Raw genomic sequence first — 7,134 nt, 5'->3', positions numbered from 1 at the left:
TATACATAAAATGTAAAGTAGGAGAATGTAAGCATTTAGATATGGAGCAAGGAATGAATTTTTATATGCCACTATCTCTCTCCAAAACTACCTTGAGATTAGAAGACAACAAAGCAAAACAAGACCAACTGGGTCACTCCCTTCAGTCACCGTCACTGTCGCTGTCATCCCATTGCTCACCGATTTGCTCGATCAGGCACCAGTAATGTCTCCATTGTAATGATAGAGAAACTTGAAGTGATATTAAGTACCATTTCCCATGTACAGCAGTGAACCACAAATACTGTCTGTCATTTCCATGTTTCTTCTTTCACATCGCTTTACAGAGCAAGTGCTAAGTGATTACAACTAGCAGTGACAACTTTTGACCAAGAGCTGTGCCAAAAGTAGACAGATAAGTTATAAATTGTTTCACCAAATAGTTTCTTTGCTTCAGTTATAATTGTCACATGGATTTTCTTTTATCTTTTTAATGTGAATTAAACTGATCTTCAAATATTATACTATTGTGACTCTTTAGAATAAAACCTCACTTGGTGGGGCTGGAGCAATAGCACAGCGGGTAAGATGTTTTTTTTGCACGAAGCCGACCAGGGTTCGATTCCCAGCATCCCACATGGTCCCCCAAGCAATGCCAGGAGTACCTCCTGAGTGCAGAGCCAGGAGTGACCCTTGTGCATCATCAGGTGTCACCCAAAAAGAAAAAAAATCTCATTTTGTGATGGTATACATTCTTTTATAGATGGTTAGATTTAATATGCTTGCATTCTGCTAAATATTTTTGAATCTCTATTTTTGTCTCTGTTCTTCTTGACTTCTTGTGCATTGCTTAAATATTTCATAGAATTCTATTTTTATTTACCTGATTTTTTCTTTGTAGGTAGGGTCTACATTTTTGAAATTCTTTTAAAATCTGATATATAAATTACATTATGCATCCTTAACTTTTTATAGTCTATTTTGAGTTGAATGGCATTCCTCATGTATAATGTGAAAATATATTCTACAGAATAATCTACCACTCCACTCTAGTTACTGTCATATTTAATTCTATTATAAAACTGGTAAGAAAGTTCTGTAAGTTTTTTGTTTTGTTTTTGGGTCAGATCCAGGATGCTCAGGGACTACTCCTGACTTTGCACTCAGGAATTACTTCTGGTGGTTCCTTGGGAGCCATATGGGATGCCAGGAGTCAAAACTGGGTTGACCGTATACAAAGCTAATACCCTACCCACTGCACTATATCTCTGGTCCCTGAACGTGCTCTTATTTTTGATTCCAGAAATCAAAGATACTCTAGAGAATTTAATAAGAAAAATATGTGCAGATTATTTATCATTGCTAATTTTTTGCCATAAAAGATTAGAGATTCCTTTATTTTTTTTTTTTAAATTTTATTGAATCACCATGTGGAGGGTTACATAGTTCTCAGGATTATGTCGGTTATACAATTCTCAAACACCCTTCCCTTCACCAGTGCCCATCCTCCATCACCAACCCCCCCAGTATACCTGCCGCCCCCTCCCACCTCCCCAGTCCCCACCCTTGTACTTGATAAGTTTCACTTCATTTATGCCTTATCTCGATTACATTCCATGTTTCAACACACAACTCACTACCGTTGTTGGGGTTTCCCCCAAAAAAGAAAAGCAGTCCTATTGCCAAGGAGACATTTGATAGTTCTCCACTGCTAAGAATATAGAGATATTAAGTCCCGCTGTTTGTTACATAACTTTTCTTTTTCCCCCTTGCCCCGCGCCACCGAGTTCACGCCTGTTTAGTAATCGCCACGCTGCCTGACAAGGGAAAAAAAAAAAAACGAAAAAAACGAAAAGGATGGTTATTTCCCGTCATCAGCAGACGTGGGGCTCTGGCTTAGTTGATAGACTAGTAGAGTGTCTGGAAGCAGTTTCTGGAACCGAAGGTCTTGCGCTGGTATCGGCTCCGGCTCGAGATTCCACCAGCGTCCCACTGTTCCATGTACATAATTTTTCCCCTTATATCCCATTCCCACGCCACCAGGTCTGTTTGCTTAATGGACATCACACTGTAGTTGACGACACGCCGCGTTTCTTCCCGAGAAAGAAGAAAATTTCTTCTCAGCTGGCGTGGGGATATAGCTTAGTTTAGTCTAGAGAGATGGCTACCGTTTTGATTGCCTTCAATATTTCAGCAACAGACTTACTATTCTTGTTAGGATCTCCCACAAAAGTCCGACCCATTAAAAGCGAACCATTACATATTGCTGATGCTAAGATGACATTAGGTCGCGCGGCCGCTACCGCAGCTGCGCGGTTTTGGGTTTCTGTATAAAGTCCAGGGAAAGTACAACCAGAAATAACATCACTACAAACTTTTACCCTTTTATGGTGCTCATAAGATGGAGAAGTCCTGCGCTGTGTTCAGGAGGGAGGAGTTGAGAGAGAGAGACAGGTTAAAAGAATTGGGGGATGCCCGGTTCCCACTGTTTCAGCGCACCGTGGGGTCTCTGGTCCCATGCCGGAATTAGTTCAGTGGGCTGCCTGGAGTCCAAGGGCGCTCCCTTGGGCTCTTCCATCATGTTCGCTCCGCAGCCGGATCCAAAGGGAAGCACACGTGGGGGAGGTGGGTTTAAATATCTATCTGCTGTGGGCGGGGGTCGCCGCCCCCGCCCCCTGGGGTCTCCCGCAAGCGCGCGAAAGCGTCCTGTTTCAGCTGGATCGCCGGCTCCATTTTGCGCTCAGGAAAGCCGCGGATCCTGCGCTGTGCTCAGGAGGGAGGAGTTGAGAGAGAGAGACAGGTTAAAAGAATTGGGGGATGCCCGGGTCCCACTGTTTCAGCGCACCGTGGGGTCTCTGGTCCCATGCCGGAGTTAGTTCAGTGGGCTGCCTGGAGTCCAAGGGCGCTCCCTTGGGCTCTTCCATCATGTTCGCTCCGCAGCCGGATCCAAAGGGAGAGATTCCTTTAAGTGTATCATATTCCTACAGTTTGAGGAGTGTCTCTTGGACTTCCTGCCAGTCAATGTCGTAGAGTAATGAATGTTCTTATTCTAACTTCATCTGAAAGTGTCTATTTTTTGCTTTATTTTGGAAAGCTATTTTCAAAGGATACAGATTTTTAGGTTATCAATTTTGGCCTTATTTTAGATGTAGAGATGTTTCATACTATCTTATGGACTTGTTAATTTCTGATGAGAATTCAGGAGTCCTTTGAATTGTTGTTTCTCTCTACAGTACTTTTTTCCTCTATCTGCTTGGCAAGCTACCTGTGGCATATTTGATATGCCAAAAACAGTAACAACAAGTCACAATGGAGATGTGACTGGTGCCCGCTGGAGCAAATTGATGAACAATGGGAAGACAGTACAGCAGTGCTATCTGCTTTTTAAAAAGTTCCTTTTCTAGGAGGCAACCAACCTTAGAGAGATGTACTAGATTATTTTGGTTCTCCTTTGGGGCAGGGATTGGCGTTCAGAATGGAAACACCCGAAATATGGTGGTGGGAAGGTGTAATGGTGGCAGGATTGATGTTTGAATATTAAATGTAATCAAATATTGTGATTACATTTAAAAAAATTAAGTTCCTGCTTTAAAAAAGTTCCTTTCATCTTTGTTTCTTAGTAGTTTTAATATGAGTCCCAGGTATGGTTTGCTTTCTAATTATTCCCCTGGGGGTTCACTGGACTTGAGTTATCATAACTATGTCTTTGACCAAATTTGGAAATATTTTCTAATTATCCATTCTTCAAATTTTTAACAGGGAAAACTTTCATAATATCTACCAATTTGAAACGTACAATTGAATGGAATTTGGTATAATCACATATTATGGAAACCATCACTTCTAATTCCAAATATTGCCATTACACCCAAAGCAGATCCTATTAAACAAACACTCCCTAGCCCCTCTCCCCTCAGCTCTGACAACATCAAATATGATTGTTTTCTCAATGGATTTACATATTCTGGGCACTTATTATAATGGGGTGAGGGAAAATTCCCATCAAGATAAGGGTATGGAACCCATTCCCAGTAAAATGTGTCCAAGTAGCTTCAGTGATAGGACCAGGTGAAGGTGTGCACTGGGGCCAGTAGAGCTGACCCAACCATGCTTAGGTGTTCGAAGGTACTGAGGATAGAACTTGGGTGTGATTCCTGAGTGCAGAGCCAGGAGTAATCCAAGAACAGTGCTTGGTTTGGCCCCCAAACAAATAAACAAAAAAAAAATCGTGGTTCATTAATATTAGAGCATGTATCAACACTTCATTCATTGTTATGACTATTATTCTATCACATGGCAAAATCACATCATATTTACTCATTCATCCATTGCTGGATACTGGGATGTTTCATCATTTCATCATTTTTTTTTAATTTATTTAATTGAATCTCCAAGTGGAAAGTTACAAAGTTCTCAGGCTTACATCTCAGTTATACAATGCTCAAACACCCATCCCTTCACCAGTGCCCATATTCTACCACCAATAAAAACAAAAACAAAACAAAAACAAAAAGAAAAACAAAAAAAACAGTATACACCCCACCCCTCACCCCCCAAATCCCCCCCCCGTGCGTGAGTGATAATTTCACTTCCTTTTCTCTTTACCTTGATTACATTCCAGATTTCAACACACAACTCACTATTGTTGTTAGAGTTTCAAAACAGACTCACTATTTTTGTTGGAATTTATCCCCCAAGAATACAGCTCTATTAACAAGGAAATATTTGATAATAAGTTTTCCACTGATGAGAATGAAGAGATAGCAGTTTACAATTTCTGTGTTATAGTAATTAAGTCCGCAGAGATTTAAGTTGGAAAATGAATCATTTCCCTTCCTGGAACAGCATGTAGCAAAAGCTTAGTTCACAGTCTCCATATATGGTTGCAAGCACTTGCTGGAACCCCAAATCCTAAAGCTGTCTCTGGTTCCCGCTCATTCCACATCCACCGGCTGTGCAGAGGCATGGGCACCCGGGCCGAAACTCGGCCAGAGCCGAGCACCGGCCCCGGCTGGGACTGCCCATTTCATCCTTTTTGAATGCTACTTCTCTGAACATTCATCTGCAAGTATTTTTTAGAATAACTCTTGCTTGGTGTGTGTGTGTGTGTGTGTGTGTGTGTGTGTGTGTGTGTGTGTGTGTGTGTGTGTATGAGTGTGTTACTGGGAATGGAATATAAATCCACGTGCCTTACCTCTGACCCACATCCAGAGTGGGTATACCTCTTCTTAAATTATTTTCCTCAGCAACTATGCCATTCTCACCAGAAAAGTACACATCCGGGTATCAATTCCTCCATTTCCTCAAACTTATTTTTTCTATTTATTTTTTCAGTACCTTTCCATGAGGGTGTAAAGTAACATTTGATTGTGCTTCTGATTTGCATTTTTCTAAAAGTACAAACATAGCATCTTTTCATATATTTTTGTTATATCATCTCACATACGTTTATTAAAATCTATGTATTTTATGAATAATATATAGCTTAACTGTAGAGCACATGCATCATATGTGTAAGACCTGAGTTTAATGCCTGGAGAAAGGTAGGCATACTCAATAGCATGTATACCCATATATAAGCCCCCATGTCTTTTAGTTCTAGTTGATGTTCTATGTTGTCTATTTTCTTGAAAATGTATTTTCCTAGTTTAATATATATCAAATAATTTTCAGTCATGTCCTAAAAGAGAGTAATCTATGTTGTTTTATTTCTCCAAAGAGTGGGTACTTTTTGAGTAGAAAGTGAATTTGGCTGGGCTTGGGTACCACTAAATTATTTGGAAGGGAAATAATTCTAATCTCTGTTCAATTTATCTTTTACTAGACTGCCTTATCTCTGTACTTCCCCTACTCCTACCCCCTCCCAATACACTATCTGCACAATTCCATGGTTATCAGAAATCTAAATAGATTTTTATTGAAAACTATTATTTAGAGCTTGTTCTCACTTTGTTCTTTCATTTCTTGAAACACTTCCCAGCCCTGCTTCCTATTTTCTAGGAACTCTAGTTCTTAAAACTCCATTCTCTTATTCTTCAGAACATAAAGTCTGTTTTCTATTGAAATTTTTAACTTTAGTAGACATTAGGGCCAACAAGAAAACTCATGCCACTGTATTTTTTTTGTAGTTGTTTTGTTTTGTTTTGTTTTATCCTTACAAAGTTTTCCTCACCTCAGCTCAGAGTCTGCCAGCTTTTGCTCATTCCCTGGGGCCCTCGGATGATTTTTTACTCAGCCCAGAGTTCAGAGTTGCTATTCACAGGAGGGCCACCTCCAAGCCAAAAACAGAACTGTCTCCCAACTTAAAAACAATATTCTATCACAACGCTTAAAGCCATTTTGATCATAACTATTCATGATTTGTCTCTCTCTTCTTAGATTGTACTCTTTTAAGCATGTAGATTTTTAAAAACTATATACTCTTTTGCTTTTATTCTTTTTATTATCCTGTGAATTCATTTATAAATCTCCCACTTTTTCTTCCAAGGAGGCATCTCCATATCCATCCCACAGCCCCATGTATGCCATTGGAGATGTAGGCAGACACAAGTCTAGGTAGGATTACCTCATCTCTGTTTAGGGGACTGGCTACTTGGGGACAGTTATCTCCATGTCTGAGGAGACTATGAAAGACTTCTATAAGCCAGAAACTACCAGGCATTTCCTTTGCTGTCAAGTGTGACTTCCTTTCAAGTGTCAAGTGAAATGAGCCTTCCTTTTTATGGAGAACAAAAACTCAAAGGGGGGCAGCAGGAAGATAAAGAATTTTATCTTGATAGCATAATTTAACCCTGGAATTCTAGCCCGTTAAAATCAGCTAATTCTGATTCCTTTGGTTTTGAAGTTATGAGCATCACAAATATTTATGATAAAATGGTTAGGATTGGATTTCTGTCCATATCTATAACACTGACTCATCTATACATGGCATAGCAAATACCTATGTAAGACAGATGATAAATGCTTAGGTGATAAATATATGTAATGACAGTTAAAATTTACAAGGGTCCATCCCTGGGTGATCATGATATGTCATTCAATATTATCAAATGGGTCATTGATAGAAAAATCAAACCAGCCCACTCCCACATTTTTCAGAGTTAACCTGACCCTGTAGTGAAATCCTAGTCACTATTTTTCACTTCTGCCAACACC

This window comes from Sorex araneus, chromosome 2 (genome assembly GCF_027595985.1).
Source record: "Sorex araneus isolate mSorAra2 chromosome 2, mSorAra2.pri, whole genome shotgun sequence".
NCBI classification, from domain to species: domain Eukaryota; kingdom Metazoa; phylum Chordata; class Mammalia; order Eulipotyphla; family Soricidae; genus Sorex; species Sorex araneus.
The sequence above is the reverse complement of the archived record's forward strand: the minus strand, read 5'-3'. Positions refer to the sequence as shown.